Source organism: Gopherus flavomarginatus, unplaced genomic scaffold, assembly GCF_025201925.1.
Source record: "Gopherus flavomarginatus isolate rGopFla2 unplaced genomic scaffold, rGopFla2.mat.asm mat_scaffold_44_arrow_ctg1, whole genome shotgun sequence".
Taxonomy (NCBI): Eukaryota; Metazoa; Chordata; order Testudines; family Testudinidae; genus Gopherus; species Gopherus flavomarginatus.
Genome location: NW_026115088.1, coordinates 2,260,362 through 2,283,171, shown reverse-complemented (window position 1 = coordinate 2,283,171; position 22,810 = coordinate 2,260,362). Strand labels below are relative to the sequence as shown.

General features: G+C 57.7%; 3 non-coding genes across 3 annotated transcripts; all 3 read left to right on the top strand.

Moving 5' to 3' along the window:
- The first annotated feature begins 2,302 nt into the window (after positions 1 to 2,302).
- Positions 2,303 to 2,384, top strand: TRNAS-UGA (transfer RNA serine (anticodon UGA)). The gene has a single exon. It is a non-coding gene; the product is annotated as a tRNA-Ser (tRNA).
- A 922-nt stretch (positions 2,385 to 3,306) lies between these two features.
- Positions 3,307 to 3,379, top strand: TRNAF-GAA (transfer RNA phenylalanine (anticodon GAA)). Its single transcript has one exon. It is a non-coding gene; the product is annotated as a tRNA-Phe (tRNA).
- A 2,313-nt stretch (positions 3,380 to 5,692) lies between these two features.
- TRNAQ-UUG (transfer RNA glutamine (anticodon UUG)) lies at positions 5,693 to 5,764 on the top strand. The gene has a single exon. It is a non-coding gene; the product is annotated as a tRNA-Gln (tRNA).
- Positions 5,765 to 22,810: the final 17,046 nt, after the last annotated feature.

Here is a 22,810-nt window from a genome sequence, read left to right as displayed (position 1 = left end):
CCAGGGATGACGAGGGGGAAGGTTGAGGGGGAGCAGATCATGCAATGAACTCCTGCCAGTGTGTGTAGCTTGCACTCCCTGCTCCCCCGTGGGGGGAGGAGGAGCTGCTCTGGCTGGGGCAGGGATGGGGAGAGACCAAACAAGTTGGTTAGTGAGAGGCTGCCTTGACCCCAGACTCACATCTGCTCCCCGCTCAGTTCCAGGATGGCCAGGCACCTGAGGATGTTCAGGGAGAAGGCTCTGCAGGCGGCCCCAGAGCCTGTGGAAAGCAGCTGCCATCTTCCCCAGGAGCCGAGCGGCCCAACCGTCCCCAATGGCGGGGAAGGAGCTCGCGGCCGGGCCAGGAGGTGGAAGTGCCCAGCCTTCTGGAAGAGGAAACCTGCTCCCGGTGCAGGTGCCGAGGTGGGAGAGGCACTGTCAAGGCCAAAATGGAGCTGGGCCAGGATGCAGCTGGGCAAGCAGGACCCAGCCCTGGTGCAGAACCGGGCAGGGTGGTTCTGGGGCTTGTTGTGTGGGCAGCAGCAGCCCCAGGAGCCCAGCCCCGATTTCCAGCAGGAGGCATCGCCCTGCCCGGTCAGTGGGGACCTTCCAGCCTTCCCAGGGCAGGAGGTGGAGGATCCCTCTCCCAGCCCCAGCTGCTCGGCCCGCTTCCTGTGGGACAACAGCAGCACCTGGAACTTGGACAGCAGCGAGGCCGACAGACGCTTCTGCTTTATTCCAGGTGAGGAGCCAGGCTGGGCTCGGAGGGGTAAGGAAGGAGCTGAGAACACCCCAGGCCCAGGCCCTCGAGCAGTGCTATGGGGGTGGGTCCCCAGCTCAGGTGTCTGGCCTGAGCCACTGAACCCCACTGACACCAGACGCTGCCACTTTAATCCTTGATGCGCCATTGGGTTGGTGGGGAGTGTGGGAGGCACCTCCCAGGGAGTCCAGGATTGTGGGTGGAGGGGTCTCTTTGCTATGGACTCCTGAAGGACTTGGGGGCCGATGACACTGAGGCTACTTGGAATCAAATACATTTGAGATACAAGTACATAGCCCATATTCATAACTTCAAATACAAACATGGAATGCACAGCCAGCATAATTATAACCAGCAAATCATAACCTTGTCATAGACACCTCACACGACAACCTTTGCACAATATTTGCTGCACATATATAACATGGTGGCAACAATGATCCCTACGGTCCCAGTTCATATTAATAACATCACAGAAGGCTATAGAGAAGTGGGAGAGAGGTGTCTTCCAGCCGGCGTGTCTCATCTATTTCCCCCTTGCCGCTTGGGCCGAGGTGGGAAGGGAGCGAAACATCCCCGGCTGAAGATTTTGCGCTCGACCTTGAAGATTAAGCCCACCCCCCCGGTTGTCCTGGGCTCTGGGGGCAGAGGGCTGAGCTGGGAGAAGGGGCAGATGAGGGGATTTTGTCTCTGATAGATAAGGGCTTTGTCAGGAGAAAGCTGTAGGTCACATGCTGGGGGTGTCAGTGAGATTTGAGCTGGGGTAGCAGCAGCAGGGAAGCAGTGTGTGTGTGTGTGGGGGGGATTCACTTGGTAAAAATGAAACTCCCAAGCCACTCCCTTTGCTGGAGCAAAAGCCTCTCATTTATCTCCTCAACTCCCTTCCATGAAAATCTCCACCCCTCCCCTGGTGCTGAGAGACCCTCTTTACTCCCATGGAGATTTGTAATTGTTCTAACTCTTCCTTTGCCTTGTCCAAATAGTTTTCCCAGAAAAATGATCAAGGACATTTCAAATGAGAAAAACAAACGAAACCAGAGAAACTCCCACCACACACAGTTTGGGTCTGAATTTTTCTACTGAAATTTGGAGATAATAAAACTCCTTCCTCTGTTGGCCAGAAACCAAAGCTAGACCTCCCCTGCTGTAGCTGTGACTTCTGCTACCAAACCACCAATGTGCTGTCTCCTCTTGTGAGACATTTCTCTGCACAATACTGCTGCTAATCCAGTATTGACTCCAGGAAACATTTTCCTTAGCCTGGTTCCGTGTGTCACTGGTTTCTATAGCAAAGGTCAGTCCCTAGCCCTGTGGTCCGGACATCCTCATTCGCATCAGGCTTCAAGTTGAGAATCATTTCCTATTCCCGCTCTGTGGGAGGGGAGACTTTTAAACGCGCTCTCTGTGCGACTGCACATGGCTAAGCAAAGAGAACAAACCCAAATCCCCCCTGTGCTTTGGGAGCCAGGTTTGCGGTGGGAATTCTGTAGTTCAGATGACTTCACACCTGGTCATTGTGATTCTTTAGCAGTTTCTCTGGCATTGGGGCACCTTTACACTTCAGCTGTGATGGCTGAGTGGTTAAGGTGTTGGAGTTGAAATCCAATAGGGTTCCTCTGCGCAGGTTCAAATCCTGCTCACAGCGAGGCCTGTGTTTTAGCCAGTATCTTATCCGAGCAATTCCCTGTGTACAACCCCCTGAGACACTCTCAAGTCTCTCCCCACCCCAAGTAAATCCTCTTCTGCTCCTTTCATAGAGATGCCTGGGACACCACCTCCCCCTGTGTCCCTGAGGTGTCAGGCAAACTCTCAGTGCCTGTAGCCTCTGCCACTCACCTAGTGCCCCATAGATCAGCCATAACCCTGGTTCTGCTCCTCTCTCTAGTGTGTGAAAGGAGCCAAGTCAGTGACTCCATGGGATTTGCCCCGGACCCCTCTAAGGCCGGCCCTGAAGGGAAGCACTGACTGTCACAGTGACAATACAACTGACCAGCATTGTGGGGGAGGCTGAGGGAGATCCGCACTCATCAGGTCTCTTCTCTCCCCCAAGGTGAGCCAGACACTGCTCTCTCCTGACTCTCACTCTAGCAGCTGGACACTAAGGAGCCATTTCCCCACAGCAAGTGCATTGAGTGCCCCTGTGGTGCTGGGGGGGCTGGTGCTGCTGCTGGCTCTGGGGCTGGCGGGGGGGTTGATGTCTGTACAGACTCTCAGCTGCCAGGCCGGAGGGGACACTTGAGACCTTACCAGACTGTCTCATTGAAGACGGGGGGTTGAAAGACCTATACAGACGCTCTCCAGAGCACGGAGCAACATCCGCCCATGCAGCCAGGCAATGAGCATTTACCACAGCCTGGAGCCAAGGGTGAGGTGGCAGCTACTGTTCCAGCTCCTGGGGGACAGGCCCTGTCAGCTAACAGACACTTCTTACTCACCACAGCTAAGGGCGCCAGGTTCCTCCAGTGGGGGTGTGAAGCAGCCATTCTTTTCGTGTCCTTTTTGTGTGCGACTGCTGACAAAAACATCCCAGATAGAGAAGCAACAGGCCAAAATACTGTCATGCAACTGCCAAAGTAGCTCAGTTGGGAGAGCGTTAGACTGAAGATTTAAAGGTCCCTGGTTCAATCCTGGGCTTTGGCAGTCCCTGTCATTATGCTTTGGGCAGAGATGGCTTGCCCTCTGGGAGCACAGCAGTGCCTCCACCCAAGGTGAGTTCCTGACCTTGGGATCTGCAGTAGGAAAACACAGAAGGGGCTTACTTGCCCCTAGTTGGCCCATCTGACCTTTAATGATGAGAGCTGTCTTTCCCAACATGGTGGGAAGAAAGTGAGGCAGGGCAGCCTCAGGAATGGTGCCAGAGGGCTGCTAAGCAGGGGTTGGGGATGAAAACTCTTCTGTTCAGCTGAGCAAGAGCAGTACCAAGGAAGGGGCATCTGTAAAAGTGACCCCACACACCTCTCCTCCTCTGGGCAGCTGGTGCTGACAGCTCCAAGGGAAGGCTTAAAAGCCACAGAGCAACTGAGGGCAGGACCATATCTAGGTGTGGCCTTCAGACAGGCACAAAAACACCCAGCCAGGCTGCTCCCTGCCATGCCAAACACCCACTGAAGGTCACCAGCATGCAGAGCGGCTGCTGATGCTCTGTAGCCAACATCAGAAGATAGTAGGAAAGCAGGGCCCAGGGCCAGCCCCCATGGCGGGGCCTCTGACTGGTCCCACTCAAGGTATTCACTTTTGCTGTGGGCCAGGAGATTTTACCCCAAGAGGCTTTTCCCAAGCTGGCAAGAAGCAGAGAAACACCCAGGCTCCCAAGACGCTATGTAGCAAGTACCCTCCAGCACAGGGACAGGTGCACACGCTAGCCCAGGCTGCCGCCCACTTTCTTTGGTAAGTCAGGAAGGGCAAAGGCTAGACTGGAAGCACCTGGGGCTCCTGCCGCAGCCTTTGTGACACCCAACCCCCAACTCCTTCCCAGGCTCTAGCTGACGCCAGAGCATTGGCCTGAGCAGCCAAGAAGAGGTTCCAGCCCTGAAGGGAGCAGGACGTTCAGTACAATAGTAAAACTGCAGAAATACAACCACCTAGAGACTCAAACCCTCAATCTTCTGATCCACACTCAGACACCTTATCCGTTAGGCCACATGGTAACATAAGAAAAGACCCTCCAAGCACTTCTTTGGAAAAGGCAGACACTGTGTTTCTCAGGTCATCTACTGATGGGGGCTGAGACTCTCTGGGCACAAGAAGTCGAGTTCCCAGCAACACGTGAGACTATATTCTATGGAGCCAGGTGCAGGGCTTTGGAAGGGAGGCTCAGGCATGGGGGATTGAGGTGCAGCGGATGGACCGGCTGTCTAGGTGTGGAGATTTAGTCACACTGAGGCACAGAAGGGAGGAGGAGGAGTAATCCTGCTGACAGTCAGCGGCTGTGCAGAAAAAGAGGAGGGGTTCTGGGGACATTTTTTTGCCTCTCTTTTGCCTATCTGCTCGCTCTTGTGGTGAACGGGGAAGATGATCTCAACTAGCTCAGTTGGTAGCACATCAAGCTCTTAATCTGAGGATCCAGGGTTCAAGCCCCTGTCTGGGCACCCAGTTTTAAATTGCCTTGTGTGCCAGGAGCCAAATGATTCCTGGTGCTTCTCCACCAGCCACATGCAGATTCCCAGAATCCATGGCCATTTCCTGGAAAGGTTCCTTTCCTCAGGAGAGAGGCAACATCCACATTACCAGAGGACCTCCTGCAGGCATGCTGCTGAAGGCAGCCTGACTGCCACCCTCACAGTGACCGGCAGGCCGTTCCCTGCAGCTTGCCGTTCCAGGCATGCACTTGCTGCGCTGGTGCCTGGAGCTGTCCCTGTCCCTGACCCAGGGCAGAGGACATTGGAAGCTGAACATCCAGAGCTTGCAAGATAAAGGAGCAGGGGGGTGAGGCCTGGCGGTGTTGGCAGAACAGGAAAGCATCAGAGGGTTCTATGGCAACCAGAGGGATTGACGGAAGTCGGTGAGGGAGGAGTTGGCGGCTTTGTTCCAGCGGTCAGGCAAACACCGCAGTATCAAAGAAACCAATGGTGCCAAGTCCTGCAGTGTTGCCTGTGGGATTTCCACAAGAGCATCCAGGCTGAGGAGCCAGTGATCCTGTGACTGTACAACCGGATCAAGTGACAGCTGCCCGAGTTCCATGAGATGAGGCTGCAGCTGGCCGATATGAGCGGGAGCACCGAGTGAAGGGAGGGGCGTCCTCCCCTGACATTTTTGCAGCCTGCAGGGAATGGAGACCAAGCAGGGGGATGTGGGGACTCAGGGCAGAACCCGCGGATCCCATAGTGCAGGACAACAGTCGCTGGAGGAGGAGAGAGAGTCCTGCGAGAGGAAGCCGCTGGTGGGAAGCAATAAGTGCAGGGTGCAAACCAGTCAGCCGAGAGACACAGGGGTCTAGAAAACAAAATGGGAGCAGGTTCCATGGTGTAATGGGCAGCACTCAGGACTTTGAATCCTGGAATCTGAGTTCAAATCTCAGTGGGACCTCCTGCAGATATTGTAGTTTGCTGCAAAGTCTTGGAGCTCAGTGTGTATAGCTACTTTCTACCTGGGTAAACTTCAGCAAGGTTTTTTTCTCCTCCTCATGGGTCACTGATGCCCACTGGAGATAGGTCTTTGGTCCAGCTGGCCGCTATAGGGTGGGGTCCTAGAACTTAACAGTCTGGCTAGAGATTCCTGCGGGTTGACCTGATGGTTTGGTTTCTTGCTGCTTCATCTGATGTCCACAACTTTGGTCCCTGTAGCTGCAGCTCTTCCTCTTGCCCACATGGCATTTAAAGGAAGGAGTGCCAGGGCCAGGCTTCCCAGGCTGGAGCCCAGCACACCTCTCCTCCTCTGGGCACCTAGAGCAGAGGCGACTGGCGCTGACAGCTCCAAGGGAAGGCTTAAAAGCCACACAACAACCGAGGACAGGGCAAGAGGAGGGCAGGACCATGCCTATGTGTGGCCTTCAGACAGGCACAAAAACACTCAGCCAGCCTGCTCCCTGCCATGCCAAACACCCACTGAAGGCCACCCACAGACCAGCATGCGAGGCAGCTGCTGATGCTCTGTGGCCATTATCGAAGAGGGTAGGAAAGCAGGGCCAGCCCCCCTGGTGGGGCCTCTTACCATTTCCACTCAAGGTGCTCACTTTTGCCATGGGGCAGGAGATTTTACCCCAAGAGGCTTTTCTCCAGCTGGCGAGAAGCAGAGAAACACCCAGGCTCCATGTAGCAAACCACCTCAAACACAGAGACTGGCGCACATTTGGAAGAGGGAAACTGCTCTACACACTAGCCTGGGCAGCCGCCCATTTTCTTTGGCAAGTCAGGAAGGGCAAAGGCTACACTGGAAGCACCTGGGGCTCCTGCCCCAGCCTTTGTGATGCCCATTCCCCCAACTCCTTCCCAGGGCTCTAGCTGAAGCCAGAGCATTGGCCTGAGCAGCCAAGAAGAGGTTTCAGCCCTGAAGGGAGCAGGACTTTTAGCCCAAAGGTAAAGCTGCACAAGCACAACCACGAAGGGACTCAAACTCTCAATCCCCTGATCCGAAATCAGATGCCTTATCCATTAGGCCACGGGGTCACATAAAAAAAGGCACTCCAGGCACTTCTTTGGAAAAGGCAAACACTGATGCATCCAACGAAGTGGGGATTCACCCACGAAAGCTCATGCTCCAATATGTCTGTTAGTCTATAAAGTGCCACACGACTCTTTGCTGCTTTTGCAGACGCGGTGTTTCTCAGGTCAGCTACTGAGGGGGGCCGAGACTCTCTGAGCACAAGAAGTCGAGTTCCCAGTGAGATGTGAGACTTAATTCTCTGGAGCCGGGTGCAGGGCTTTGGCAGGGAGGCTCAGGCATGGGGGACTGTGGTGCAGCAGATGCACCAGCTGTCTAGCTGCGGAGATTTAATCTTACTGAGGAGGAGGAGGAGGAATCCTGCTGATAGGCAGTGTCCAGGACCGGTGCAACCACTAGGCGAACTAGTCAGCTGCCTAGGGTGCCAAGTGGTTGGGGGAACCAAAAGCCACACTCAGATGAGGCAGTGGAGAAGAGGTAAGCTGGGGAGGGGGCTTGGGGGCGTGCGGGGAGAGGGCTGCCCGCAGCAAGTAACAAGGGCGGGGGCGTGCAGAGGAACCGCTTCCTGTCCCAGCTCACCTCTGCTCTGTTTTCTCCCCTGAGCACGCCGCCCCCCGCTCTAATTCTCCTCCCCTCCTATGCTTGTCGCACTAAACAGCTGATTGGCACCGCAAGCCTGGGAGGCAGGAGAAGTGGAGCAGTGCCGGCGTGCTCAGGGGAGAAGGCAGAGCAGTGGGGAGCTGGGGCTGGGAGATGCTGCAGGAGGGGCTGCCTGGCTCTTCCCCATGGCCCCTGCCCCTGCTCCGCCCCAGTCCCGCCCTCCTGCCCCTGCACTCACTGCATGGTAAGTAGAGTGACCCAGCCCCAGCCTGGTCCACTCCCCTGGTTCCCAGCCATGCCGCCAGCAAGTGCTGTGGGGTGGTTCCCCCCTCCCCCCAAACTTGGGAGCCATGGGAGTTCTATGGCCCTGGGTCTCTCATCCCTCCATCCCTCCCCTGCCCCCAATATCCCTCCTGGGCTGTGTGGGGCTGGGTCTCTCTCTCTGCCCCTGTGCTCCCCCCTGCACAGCATGTCCTGGGAGAGACTCAGTTTCCCTGGACCAACATTTCACCACTCCACACATGTCTCTTCTGTTCCCCACCTCCCTCCACCCCACCTCATTTTCCCTGCACTCCAGGCTGGGTCTCTGCCAACCTCCTCTCCTCTCCTCCTGACCCCAATATCTCCTGCCCCTATGGGTCTATGGGGCGGGGTCTCTCCCTCCCTTCATCCCCTCCCCCAATATCTCCCTGCCCCTATGGGTCTATAAGGCTGGGTCTCTCCGTCCCCCATTCTCCCCTCATCCCCTCCCCCAATATCTCCCTGCCCCAGGCTGTGACGTGCTATGATGTGTGCTGGGGCTGTGACGTGCTGGGGCCAGGGCTGGGTTTTTGCCACCCCAAGCGGCGGGGAAAAAAAAACAACCCACGATCGCAATCGGCGGCTGCTCCATTGCGCTGCCTTATTCTTTGGTGGCAATTCAGTGGCAGCTCCACTGCGCCGCCTTTTTCTTCGGTGGCAATTTGGTGGCAGCTCCTTCCCTCCGAGAGGGACCGAGCGACCTGCTGCCGAATTGCTGTTAAAGAGCCCGACGTGCCGCCCCTTCCCCTTGGCTGCCCCAAGCACCTGCTTGCTGAGCTGGTGCCTGGAGCCGGCCTGGCTGGGGCTGTGACGTGCGCTGGGGCTGTGACGTGCTGTGAGCTGCTCACTCCCCAAGGGCAACTCACTCCCTTGAAACCAGCAGGACAGAAGGGGTCACGTGTCCGTGGGCGGAGTTATGCAGATGAGCAGTGTTTGGCGGCAGTAGGGAGAGCAGCGAGATGAACCGAAGGAGCCGGGCAGAGAGAATTCTCTGTGTGTGGACAGAATCTGGTGTGGGGAGTTCGTGTGGGGAGTGCCTGCACCGGAGTCACTTCGGGGCAGTGATTGCCACTGAGCTACGTAGTGACAAAAGGTGTGTGAATGGGGTGTGGTGCCTGGCTGGGAGCAGCTTGTGGTGATCAGAAAAGGGGTGGGAGCAAGAGGTCCTGTCCTAGCAGGGGGCGTATACCCTGAGAGGGTGTTTTGTGGGTGCAAGTAGGTTTGGGGGCTTTTTGTAATGACAAGGGGTGTCTGCAGCTAGAACCCTCCTAACCCCACTAGTTTTCTCTGTGTTGGGGGGGGCAGATTCTGTGATGTCACATTCCCTGGGGGAGGAGTTTGAATCATAACTCCAGAGTGGGAGAACAACTCCCCCGACTCCTGCTCAGTCTCCACTAGGGGGCTGGGCTGGGCTCTCTAGGGAGGAAGCACAGGGAAAAACAGTCTCCCCTATGGAACCCAGGAGTCCTGGATCCCAGTCCCCCTGCTCTAGACCCCTTCCCTTCCAGAGCCAAGGATAGAACCCAGGGGTCATGGTGGTCCAGCCCCTCCCTGCTCTGACCACTAAACCCCACTGCCCTCCCAGGGTGGTGCAGGGGTCACTGGGTTTGTGTCCCAGCTCTGCTAAGGGCCTTGACTGATTTTCCCAAAGTGCTTCCTTCTGAATCTAGCCGACGAAGTGGGAATTCACGCACGAAAGCTCATGCTCCAATACATCTGTTGGTCTATAAGGTGCCACAGGACTCTCTGCTGCTTTTACAGATCCAGCGCATCTGCCCTCTCTCCCCGGTCACTGGCCACCCTCGTGTGGGGGCACCAGCACTGTGCCGAGTAGTGATGGACAATTGTCCAAGCTGGCCCAGGGGAGACGTGTGTGTCCCTGCTGCCTTCTGCTGATCCCTGCTCTGTGTGTGTGTGCATCTGTGACACTGTATCAGTGTGTTGCTATGGCTAAACCAGTAGGAAATGGCTTTGCAGGATTTTGTATTCTGCAGCAAGTGACACACACACACACACACAAGGGACTCACACAATCCCAAGAATACTCACATACACACACCCAGAGGGACATTTTAGTCCAACCCCCAGAGAGAGAAACATTCACACCCCCAGCCACACTCACAATAACCCCCCACACACACCATAACACTCACAGTTGTGCTCAGAGACACAACTGCACGCAGTTCACTCCCACTCTCCAAATACAAGGACCTCCTGCCCCACACAGCATGTGCCAAGGCCTGTTGAACTCACTGCCACTGGACAGCTACCAATGAGAATGACCCCCTCGTGCTGGATCATCTGCTTGGCCCCTCACTCCCTCTTGGTGCATGCTGTGCAGCGTGGCTGGGGATTGTGCAATAGCAGGCTGGGGCCGGGTCACTCCACTTCCTGCAGGAAGTAGCCAACCCCCTGTCACCCACAGAGGCCTGGGACCAGCCCCCCTCTGCTTCCCCACACACAGGCCTGGGGCCTCAGCCTGCTCTGCTCCCCTGGCTCCCAAGTTGGGGAGAGAGGGGAACTGCCCCACAGCACTCGCCGGCAGCATGGCTGGGAGCCAGAGGAGTGGACCATGCAGTGAGTGCAGGGGCGGAGGGGTGGGGGGGCAGGGCTGGGGCGGAGCAGGGGTGGGGGCCATGGCAAAGAGCCAGGCAGCCCCCCCCTGCAGCAGCTCCCCAACCCAGCTCACCTCCCCTCTGCCTTCTCCTCTGAGCACGCTGGTGCCGCTCCACTTCTCCCGCCTCCCAGACTTGCGGTGCTAATCAGCTGTTTAGTGCGGCAAGCCTGGGAGGGGAGGAGAATTAGAGCGGGGGCAGCGTGCTCAGGGGAAAAGACGGAGCAGAGGTGAGCTGGGACAGGGAGCAGTTCCCCTGCATGCCCCCACCCCCATTACTTGCTGCGGGCAGCCCTCTCCCCACACCCCTCCTGCTAACCTCCACTCCTACCCTGCCTCTTCCCCCCAGACCCCTCCTCCCGCTCACTGCTCTCGGCCCCCTCCCCACCCTCACTCACTCTTATGGTCATTACAAAGTGGCAAGGCAGAGCCCTCCCATTTTTAAAAGTCCTGGGGTGTTGTTCGCCCCTGTTCGGGCACCCCTGGGTCCCAGCACTTCACACAGCTCTCCCTTATTTCAGCTGTTAGTGGGGGAGCCTCACTGCTAGCGCAGACTGGGCAGTTTGTTGGATGAGAGACACTGTCCCAAAGCAGGACGAATGCTCAGACCTGGTGATCAGTGATTTCAGATCTGTTGGTCTGCAGCAAGACTCTACAGTGAGTCTCAGTCAGCTCTGTTATTACACAGGGACGAACAAAAGGGTCAAATGGTGCCTGGAAGCCTTAAGAAGAATCCACCCCACCAAGTACAACACTTGTTGATACCAGCTCCTAACCCCACTGAGAATGTTTTGGGTCACTCCTTGCCTTTATCAACCTAGGGGACTGAGAGACTAGGAATTAACGGGTGCTCCAGTGGCACAATTGATTAGCACACAGTACTTATAGGGCAGTGCTGAGGTTGTGAGTGCAAACCTCCCCTGGATCACTGGTTTTCATTAGCCAAATGGCTTCACCCCCTCATTTGGCCCTATGGAATGTAGAATTCTAGCTCTGGGGACATTGAAGCAACGTAAGAATCAAAAATACTCCTTCACTTATTACCTCTTCTCCAGAGTGCAGGTCAGAATCTACAATCCTTTCTCCCCCACCAGCCCCTGTGCCAGGATCCCTCAAGCAGAGCCTGGAGTCCTGCCCATCCTTGACCCCTGAGCCTGGAGAGAGAGGAGCAAGGAGCCATTGTTAGAGGGCTTTCCCTTCCCCTGCCCGCTTCCCTGGCTCTTGTCACACAGACAGCAAGCAGCAAAAGACCAGAAGTCCGAAGCGCAGATAGAAGGATGTTTACTGGGGTTAGTTTCCAAGCAAGCAGATTCCAAAGCCCTTCACACCAGTCAGGCTGATCTCTACACACGGACAGAGTCCGTTCCCCAGTGTTCCCTACCCAGCTCTGACACCACAGAGCGTTTACCCCACATCCCTACAGACAATTCTTTCCTGGGTGTCCGGCTGGTGAGTCTTGCCCACATGCTCAGGGTTTAGCTGATCACCATATTTGGGGTCAGGAAGGAATTTTCCTCCAGGGCAGATTGGCAGAGACCCTGGGGGGGGTTTCACCTTTCCCTGCAGCGTCGGGCACGGGTCACTTGCTGGAGGATTCTCTGCACCTTGAAGTCTTTAAACAACGAGTTGAGGACTTCAATAGCTCAGACATAGGTCAGGGGTTTGTTGCAGGAGTGGGTGGGTGAGAGTCTGTGGCCTGCGTTGTGCAGGAGGTCGGACTAGACGATCATAATGGTCCCTTCTGACCTTAAAGTCTATGAGTCTATGAGCTCTGACACTGCAGAGTGTTTACCTCACGTCCTCCTTCTCAGCTCCGACAGTCCAGAGCCTTGCCTGTGTCCCTGTTCCCCGTTCCCTATTCCCATCCCCCCGTTAGCAAGCATGATTCCAATTTCCCCGCCCACTGCCTGTTTGACCCCAGTTTATACGGTAATATTCTCAGCGAGACCTTAACCAATGATTTTACTGAAATGTAATTAACCAATTCTAACCTATTGTAACAGAATTCTCTAACCAATTACATCCCACTCCCCTAATTAACTTACACCCAGTAAAATTAATTCTGCAGCAGACAGAAAGAATTAGAGGACCAGACAGATTGACAACAGAAAAGCGGGGGCCATAAAGATAAACTCTACAGAAATGACGGTTTCACAAGCACAACCATTGAGAAGAGATTTCTTGCCAGACCGGATGCTCCCTTAAGATCTGTTTCTTTATCTGGTGGTGATGGGCACTATTGGGACAGGATCATCTTCCTAACAGCCCAACCCCACCTTAGTTCAGTGTGACGGGTTTGGGAGGTGAGGATGTGACCGTTCACTTCCCAGTGTATGGCTGCCCCTGCAGCTTAGCCAAAGGCCTTAGCCTACTGTCAAGGTTTTTTCCCCACTCTGAACTTTAGGGTACAGATGTGGGGGACCTGCATGGACCCTTCTAAGCTTAATTACTAGCTTAGATATGGTAACACTGCCACCATCCAGAAGTTAGTGTCTGGATCACTCCCTGTCCCCCCAAAACATTCCCCTCCCTGGGCAGCCTTGAGAGGCGTCACCAGTTCCCTGGTGGACACAGATCCAAACCCCTTGGATCTTAAAACAAGGAGAAATTAACCATCCCCTCTCCTTTTCCCCTACCAATCCCTGGTGAGTCCAGACCCAATCCCCTTGGATCTTAAAACAAGGAAAAATCAATCAGGTTCTTAAAAGAAAAAACTTTTAATTAAACAAAGAAAGATAAAAATCATCTCTGTAAAATCAGGATGGAAAATACTTTTCAGATTTATATAGCCCAGAGGAAACCCCTCTAGCCTTAGGTTCAAAGTTACAGCAAGCAGAGGTAAAATCCTCTCAGCAAACAAGGATCATTTACAAGTTGAGAAAACAAGAATAAGACTAACATGCCTTGCCTGGCTAATTACTTACAAGTTTGAAACATGAGAGACTGATTCAGAAAGATTTGGAGAGCCTGGATGGATGTCTGGTCCCTCTTAGTCCCAAGAGCGAACAACCCCCAAAACAAAGAGCACAAACAAAGACTTCCCTCCACCAAGATTTGAAAGTATCTGTCCCCCATTGGTCCTCTGAGCAGGTGTCAGCCAGCTTTATGGAGCTTCTTAACCCTTTACAGGTAAATGAGACATTAACCCTTAACTATCTGTTTATGACACCTACGAACAAGGGCTCAGACTCTCCTAGGGAGAGAAGGCCCAGACAGGCAGACTGGGACTTAGGTGTATTTTTATCACTCAGTTAGTGGCAGGGGTATAAAACAAAGAACCAAAGTTCTTAAAGTCTAGGCCTGTACAAGCAGCCTGAATAGCTCTATTCTAACAGCCATCGGTCCCTGTGGAAAAATCTATTCAGGGTTGTCCCTAGACATTTTGGTGCCCTACACAACACCCTGTCCCCCAGTCCGAGCTGGCAGAGCGGAGCAGGCTGGGGCCAGGTCACTCCACTTCCTGCCGCCCGGTAATTGCAGGACAGGCCAGACCCCACACTCACGGGGCAGTGGGAAGTGGAGTGATCCAGCCCCAGCCTGCTGCACTCTGCTCCCAGCCTTGGAATTTGGGCGGTGGGGGAAACGCCCCCCAGCACTCACCAGCGCCGCAGCAGGGAGCTGGTGGAGCAGAGCAGGCTGGGGCCAGGTCGTTCCACTTCCCGGCGCCCGGTGAGTGCAGGATGAGACTGATCCCTCCTGCAGTCCACCGGGATGCAGCTAAGGGGAAGGGGTGGAGTGGGGGGGGGGAATGGAGTGGAGCAGGGGTGGGGAGAGGCAGCATGGGGGCAGAGCAGGAGTGGGGGCTTTGGGGAAGAGGCGGAGCAGGGGCAGCTTTCCTGGCCGTCTCAGCCAGCCGGGGGATCGGGCTGGCCGCCGGAGCAGTACGCAGCTACGTAGGGCACCAGGAAAAATGGGGCAACTTGGTGTCTCCACATCCCTTAACCAGGCAATGTCCCTGTAGTGTGTGCTGTCTTCATAGGTCCTTTCTCAGTCTTTCTCACCCTCCTGTTTTGAGTCTCCTGTGTCCCTGCTTTCAAGCACAGACTAACTCTGGCTGTTCAGGAGAGGGGAGGACCATGCCTATGTGTGGCCAGCAGACAGCGACAAAGACCCCTAGCCAGCCTGCTCCCTGCCATGCCAAACACCCACTGAAGGCCACCCGCAGACCAGCAGGCGAGGCGGCTGCTGATGCTCTGTGGCCAACATCAGAAGAAGGTAGGAAAGCAGGGCCAGCCCCCCGGTGTGGCCTCTGTCTGTTCCCACTCACAGTGCTCACTTCTGCAGTGGGGCAGGAGATTTTACCCCAAAAGGCTTTTCCCCAGCTGGCGAGAAGCAGAGAAACACCCAGGCTCCCAAGGTGCTATTTACCAAGCCCCCTCAAGTACAGGGACAGGCGCATATTTGGAAGAGGGAAACTGCTCTACACGCCAGCCCGGGCAGCTGCCCAGTTTCTTTGGCAAGTTAGGAACAGCAAAAGCTAGACTGGAAGTACTTGGGGCTCATGTCCCAGCCTTTGGGATGTCCAACACCCGACTCCTTCCCGGGGCTCCAGCTGAAGCCAGAGCATTGGCCTGAGCGACCAAGAGGTTCCAGCCCTGAAGGAAGCAGGACTTTCAGCACAATAGTAAAACTGCACAAGCATAACCATGAAGGGACTCGAACTCTCAGTCACCTGATCTACAGTCAGATGCTTTATCCATTAGGCCATGTGGTGACATAAGAAAAACCTCTCCAAGTACTTCTTTAGAGAAGACGGACACTGTGTTTCTCAGACTTAGGTCATCTACTGACAGGGGCCGAGACTCTCTGGGCACAAGAAGTCGAGTTCCCAGTGAGATGTGAGACTTAATTCTATGGAACCAGGTGCAGGACTTTGGCAGGGAGGCTCAGGCATGGGGGATTGAGGTGCAGCAGATGGACCGGCTGTCTAGGTGCAGAGATTTAGTCACACTGAGGCACAGGAGGGAGGAGAAGGAGGAATCCTGCTGATGGTCAGTGGCTGTGCAGAAAAAAGGGTGTTGGTTCCCCCATCCTAAATGGGCTGGTTGGCTTGACCCTTCTCCCCTCTGCAGAGCATGGTGGGGACTGCAGCTCACCCCTTGTGGGGCAGGAGGGCACAGGTGCAGGGCGCTGGGCTCCGATGCACCTGGAAGGCAGATCTGGTGGGGTGGGGTGGGGTGGGGCAGGGCAAGGCAGGGCAGGGCAGGGCAGGGCCTGTGGTTTACGTTCTGCCTTGCCTGGTGCTGGCCATTGCACAATCCCCAGCCATGCCGCACAGCGCACCGCAAGAGGCAGGGGGGCAAGCAGATGATCCAGCACAAGGGGGGAGAGGAAATGTGGTTGGGGAGAGGAAAGGCCTTGGGTTGCACTGAGGGAGTGCAGATCAGGGGTGACACCTCAGAAACCTGCAGCAAAGGGATGGACAGGTGGGCTGCGTGGATAGAAAAGGCAGCGAGCCTAAAAGGGGAGTGGGGTCTAATGGTCAGAGCAGGTGGGGGTTGGGCTCTATCCCTGGCTCTGGGAGCAGAGGTGGGTCTAGAGGTGAGAGCAGGGGGACTGGGAGCCAGGACTCCTGGGTTCCATAGTGGCGGCTGTTTTTTCCTGTGTCTCCCACCCTAGAGGTCCCTGCCCAGCCCCCTAGTGGAATCTGACTGGGGGCAGGGGTTGCCCTGCCACTCCAGATTCGTGATTCGAACCCCTCCCCTCACGGGCTCTGACATCACAGAATGTCCCCCCAAGTCAGAAAGTAGGAGCCCCTCCCCGCATGCAGAGGAAGCTAGTGAGATTCTAGGGGGTCTCTGGCAGAGGTGATAGCACCCACCAGACACCCACTCATGGTTGGAAGGAGACCCTCCTGCACAGCCCCCTGCTACGAGGGACCGGGGGCGCCCAGCCAGGGTCAGGAGGTTGTCCCTGCCTGCAGGTATATGGGATCTTGGGGAGCAATTACCACACAGGTGGGGTGCAAAATAAACTTTATTAAGAAAATGCAAAAACAGGGAAAATGTAATAGTGAGGGGTATGGGGTTTGTTAAGGTAGGCAATTGGGGAGGGAGTTCTTTTAGTATAGTATAGGGGGTTTCAATAGTGGGGTACAATACAGTGGGGTACAATACAGTTGGTAACCAACTAACGCTGAAGTATAAATGTAACAGGTAGCTAACAATTTCTAGGTAAAGGGTGTGTCACAGCAGCATATAACCAACTAACAGTTATGGGTCAAATGTATTAAATAACCAACAACTCTAGGTAAAAATGTGTCACAGTGGTGTAAATATAAAATGTGAGGTGTGTGAGAGAGAAAAAGGGTAACCAGTGGGGTTTTATGCTAGACTTCAGTAATACAATTGAGGTTTGGCAGCAGTAGGAGCGGGGTGAACACGTGGGGGAAGGGATTAAAAGAGAGAGAGAGAGAGAGAAAGGCAGTGGTAGAGGAATGAGGTTAGGGGATGGGGGAAGAGGAGCACGTGGTGGAGCAGAAACCAAAGATAGAGGCGCTACAGAGGGAGATTTAAACTCAGGGAGACACAGAGAGCAGACAGGCTGCAAGTTTAAACAGCAGAGAGACTGCAATGAGTGACTGGGGAGCTCGGGAGGGGGGGGATTGGGGCAGTGGGAAGACAAATTCAAATAGTAAAAACCTTATCTATCCCCTAACTTAATCAAACTTATATAAAATGACAAGCAGCTACAGAATACAACCAGGCAATGATTTTCTAAACTTATCTTAACCAACAATTAGGCAACACAACAAATATCACAGAAACTTACAAGCTGTACAATCTTAACAAACTATGACTTATTAAATTAAAAAAAAAACAAGACCTATGGTGCACCTTATGCTATGGGGAGGTTACAGAGGGCAGAGTGGTATGTATCCAGGACCCAGCTCCCAAGGAAGCCAAGGGAGGGTGGCTACAGCGGTGGATACAGCTGAAAGCAGAGAGCCCCAAGGCAAAGCCCACAGGAGCAGAGCTTAGCAGTGGCAAAGAGCCCTGTAGTTTAAGAGAGGTTTTAAGACACAGACCAAGGTTTAGCTTGAGTCTGTGTGCTGGGGAAACAGAGCCAGCAGCTAAAATAATAAAATAAAAGTATAGAAAGTTTTACAGAGGGATTCTTACCAGTCCCCAAGGCAGCAGCAAAGGCAGAAGCAGCAGCAACATCAGAAGAGGCAAGGAGGGTTCGGTACAGTCTCAATAATCAGGAGATCTCTCAGGTAGCAATTCGTTCTTCGTGGGGGGGTTTTCAAAAACGGGGGTACGCTCAAAAATAAAACGAGAGCGGAGAAAGGACCCCCCAGAGCCCCTGGCTGATCAGACCAGGCAGCAATGCAGGAACCTTTCTGAGGTGTGTTTCAAAAATGTCTGGTTTTAAAGGCAAACTTGGTTTTAAAGGCAGTTTCCCACCAGTAATCCTGATAGGCTCCCTCTGTCACAGGGGAGGGGGCACAGGGGAAAAACTGAAGGTAAGCCCAGAGACATGCCTGGACATAGTCCTGTGCAATAGGTGACTCAAGAGCACATGAGACTATGACTCATGCCCAGGATCTTAAAACCACAATAGGCCTTGCAGCTCCGGACATTGCCTACCCTACACCAAGCCCAGGTTCAACGAGGTGATAACAGGACTAACCCTTTGAAAAGGGCAGTGGTCCCACTTAGCATGCAGCACAAGTGGCCATCCCTTTGAGAAGGGCAATGGCTCTTGTTAAACAACTTAAGGGGCCCTCCCTTTGAGAAGGGCAGTGGTAAACAACTTAACAGCCAGGGAAGGGCGGCCACAGGAGAACAGAAAACAAAATGGAGTCTGGGGAAACAAAATGGAATAGGGGAATAGCTGTAACGGACAGAGGTGTGCTCCCCCTGAGCCCCTCCCCCGTTACTCCAGGATCTGAGCATCTTCCTATTTCGCAGGGTAATTCTCCTCCCAGGCTCATGCGAGGGTGGGAAGCGCCACCAGCCCCATTTCCCAGACGGGAGAACTGAGGCCCAGAGAGGCTGAGTGATGTGCCCAAGGATACCCAGGAAGTCTGTGGCAGAGCAAAGCATGTTTCTGCCTCCTCACTCCCAGGTCTGGCCTGCTCCTGGGTCACTGGATGGTGCAGGGGGGGAGGCGCCTCGGGGCAAGGGGCAGTGCAAGGGGGGGCCTCAGGGGAAGGGGCAGTGCAGGAGCGGGGTCCCAGGAGAAGGAGCAGTGGGAGGGCAGGGCCTCAGGGGAATGTGAGGGGGCGGGTCCCAGGTGAATGGGTGGTGTAAGGGTGGGGTCTCAGGTGAATGGGTGGTGCAGGGGCGGGGTCCCAGGAGAAGGAGCAGTGGGAGGGCAGGGTCTCAGGGGAATGTGAGGGCAGGGTCTCAGGTGAATGGGTGGTGCAGGGGCAGGATCCCAGGAGAAGGAGCAGTGGGAGAGTGGGGTCTCAGGGGAATGTGAGGGCAGGGTCCCAGGTGAATGGGTGGTGTAAGGGTGGGATCTCAGGTGAATGGGTGGTGCAGGGTTGGGGTCCCAGGAGAAGGAGCAGTGGGAGGGCGGGGTCTCAGGGGAATGTGAGGGCAGGGTCCCAGGTGAATGGGTGGTGTAAGGGTGGGGTCCCAGGTGAATGAGTGGTGCAGGGGCAGGGTCTCGGGGGAATGTGAGGGCAGGGTCCCAGGTGAATGGGTGGTGTAAGGGTGGGGTCTCAGGTGAATGGGTGGTGCAGGGGTGGGGTCCCAGGAGAAGGAGCAGTGGGAGGGCGGGGTCTCAGGGGAATGTGAGGGCAGGGTCCCAGGTGAATGGGTGGTGTAAGGGTGGGGTCTCAGGTGAATGGGTGGTGCAGGGGCAGGGTCCTAGGAGAAGGAGCAGTGGGAGGGCAGGGTCTCAGAGGAATGTGAGGGGGGGTCCCGGTGAATGGGTGGTGTAAGGGTGGGGTCCCAGGTGAATGAGTGGTGCAGGGGCAGGATCTCGGGGGAATGTGAGGGCAGGGTCCCAGGTGAATGGGTGGTGTAAGGGCGGGGTCTCAGGTGAATGGGTGGTGTAAGGGTGGGGTCCCAGGTGAATGAGTGGTACAGGGGCAGGGTCTCAGGGGAATGTAAGGGCGGGGTCTCAGGTGAATGGGTGGTGCAGGGGCAGGGTCTCGGGGGGAAGGGGCGGTGCAGGGGCAGGGAATCGGGAGAATGGGCAGTGTGGCATTGGGGACTTCGGGGAAGAGGCAGTATGAGGGCAGGGTCTCGGGGCAAAGGGGAAGGGTGTAGACGGGGTCTCAGGCAAAGGGGTGATGTAGGGATGGCGATTCAGGGGAATGGGTGGTGAAGGGGCGGGGACTAGAGGGAAGGGGCCAGGGGGGGCTGGGACTGGGGGAGGGGCAGTGCAGGGGCGGGGTCTCGGGGGAAGGGGCGATGCAGGGGTGAGGTCTCAGGGAAAGGGGCGGGGACTGGGGGTAGGGGTGGTGCAAGGGCAGGACCTCGGGGGAAGGGGCGATGCAGAGATGGGGGTTAGGGGAAGGGGCAGGGCCTCGGGGGAAGGGGCGATGCAGAGATGGGGGTTAGGGGAAGGGGCAGGGCCTCGGGGGAAGGGGCGATGCAGAGATGGGGGTTAGGGGAAGGGGCAGGGCCTCGGGGGAAGGGGCGATGCAGAGATGGGGGTTGGGGGAAGGGGCAGGGACTCGGGGGAAGGGACGATGCAGAGATGGGGGTTGGGGGAAGGGACAGGGCCTCGGGGGAAGGGACGATGCGGGGGAAGGGATTAGAGGGAACAGGTGGTGCAGGGGCAGGGTTTTAGGACAATGTGAGCACAGGGTCTCGGGTGACTGGGTGGTGTAGGGGCGGGATCTCAGGGGGAAGGGGCCGTGCAGGGGCAGGGTCTCAGGGCAATGTGAGGGCGGGGTCCCGGGTGAATGGGTGGTGTACGGGCAGGGTCTCAGGGGGAAGGGGCAGTGCAGGGTCAGGCTCTCGGGGGGAAAGGAAAGCTCAAGGGCAGGAACTCTGGAGAAGGGGCAATGTGAGGGCGGGGGTGGGACCTTGGGGAAAGGGTGCAGGGGAGGGGTGTATTGGGGAGGCAAAATGCAGGAGTGTGGATTTGGGGGAAGGGGCAGAGTGAGGGTGGCGTATTGGGGAAAAGGGGCAATGCGAAGGCGGAGCCTTGGAGGAAGGGGCAGGGGCAGGGCTCTGGGGAATGGGGCAGGGATTAGGGGAACAGGTGACGTGAGGCCAGGACGTCGGGGGCAGGGGCAGTGTGGGGGCAGGACCCCAGGAGGAGGGGGGCAGGGGCAGGGCTCTGGGGAATGGGGCAGGGATTAGGGGAACAGGTGACGTGAGGCCAGGATGTCGGGGATAGGGGCAGTGTGGGGGCAGGACCCCAGGAGGAGGGGGCAGGGGCAGGGCTTTGGGGAATGGGGCAGGGATTAGGGGAACAGGTGACGTGAGGCCAGGACGTCGGGGGTAGGGGCAGTGTGGGGGCAGGAGCCCAGGAGGAGGGGGCAGGGGCAGTGTTGGGGCAGGACCCCAGGGGGAGGGGGTCAGGAGCAGTGTTGGGGCAGGACCCCAGGGGGAGGGGGTCAGGGGCAGTGTGGGGGCAGGACCCGAGGAGGAGGGGGCAGGAGCAGTGTGGGGGCAGGACCCCAGGAAGAGGGGGCAGGGGCAGTGTGGGGGCGGGACCCCAGGAGGAGGGGGGTAGGGGCAGTGTGGGGGCGGGACCCCAGGAGGAGGGGGCAGGGGCAGTGTGGGGGCGGGACCCCAGGAGGAGGGGGCAGGGGCAGGGGCAGGGTGGGGGCGGGACCCCAGGAGGAGGGGGCAGGGGCAGGGGCAGGGTGGGGGCGGGACCCCAGGAGGAGGGGGTAGGGGCAGTGTGGGGGCGGGACCCCAGGAGGAGGGGGTAGGGGCAGTGTGGGGGCAGGACCCCAGGAGGAGGGGGCAGGGGCAGTGTGGGGGCGGGACCCCAGGGAGAGGGGGCAGGGGCAGGGTGGGGGCAGGACCCCAGGACGTCGGCGGTAGGGGCAGTGTGGGGGCAGGACCCCAGGAGGAGGGGGCAGGGGCAGTGTGGGGGCGGGACCCCAGGAGGAGGGGGCAGGGGCAGTGTGGGGGCGGGACCCCAGGAGGAGGGGGCAGGGGCAGTGTGGGGGCGGGACCCCAGGGGAGGGGGTAGGGGCAGTGTGGGGGCAGGACCCCAGGAGGAGGGGGCAGGGGCAGGGTGGGGGCAGGACCCCAGGAGGAGGGGGTAGGGGCAGTGTGGGGGCAGGACCCCAGGAGGAGGGGGCAGGGGCAGGGTGGGGGCAGGACCCCAGGGGGAGGGGATCAGGGGCAGTGTGGGGGCAGGACCCCAGGAGGAGGGGGCAGGGGCAGTGTGGGGGCAGGACCCCAGGAGGAGGGGGCAGGGGCAGGGCTTTGGGGGGAGGGCAGAGCTCGGGGAATGAGGAGGATTAATTCGGTTCAGTGGCAGGTTTGTCTGCGGGTGACACTGGCACTGCAGGGGGGTTAAAGCCGGGCTCACCCGAGGGAGGAGGACGGGGCTGGCTGGCCGGGCACAGCGGGAGTTCGGGGAGTGACAAGGAGCCGGTTCCAAGGCTCATCGGACACCCCCAGAAACCAGCTCACACCCAGACGGGGGGTTAACGCCCCAGCGAACAAGGGGCGCTGGGAACATCCCCGCGGTGCAGACAAATGTACCAAGTCACCGGGCAGAGACAGACCCGGCACTGACCTGCCCTCCCCCGGTCCTCGGCCTCCGCCCCCCGCGCTCCCGCCCCCGCCCCGATCAGCTGCTTTGTGCGGGGGGTGAAAGGGGCGAAGCGGCGCGGCACGTTCCCACGCGGAGCAGGTAACACACTGCACGGGGGGCGGGGCTCTCTGGGGGGCGGAGTTGGGGGGTGTCAGGTTGACCCAGGGACCCGCCCTCACCTGCTGCCGCAGCCCCGGAGCCAGCGCAGGACCCGCCGCAGACCCGGAGCGCCGCCCGCGGAGCCAGCACTGAACAGGCGCCTCCAGCCCGGGCGAGATCCGCACCGCGGGGCCGGGATTGGGGGTGGGTCTACCGCAGCCCTGGGGGGGGCCTGGTTCCTGCCCCGAGGCTTCGCTGCCCCCCCCCCGCCACGGGGACAGCCGGGGGGCGGGGCGGGGCCGGGCCGAGGAGCACAGAGGCGGGACGGGGAGAGGCGGCTCCGCACGGGGGGGCCGGGGGCTCAGACACCCAGTTCCAGGCGCCAGGCCCGGCCCCTGCCCCGGGAGCAGCCCCGGCCCGTGGGAGCCGGGCGGGGGGGGCACAGGGCAGAGGCAGCGCGAGTGAAAGGGCTTCACCCCGCCCCCCCCCAGCTGGGCCTGGAGGGCAGCGGGGGGGGGGGGGCGGTAAGCTGCCTGGGAGCAGCCCCACAAGCGGCAGCCTGGGGCTGCAGGGCCTTCAGCCTCCCCCAACCTGCCCCCCAGTGTCCCCCCCGTCCGCTGTGACTCTCCTGCCAGCACCGCCCCCTCCTCTCCTTCTGTAGGGCCCCAGCAGCC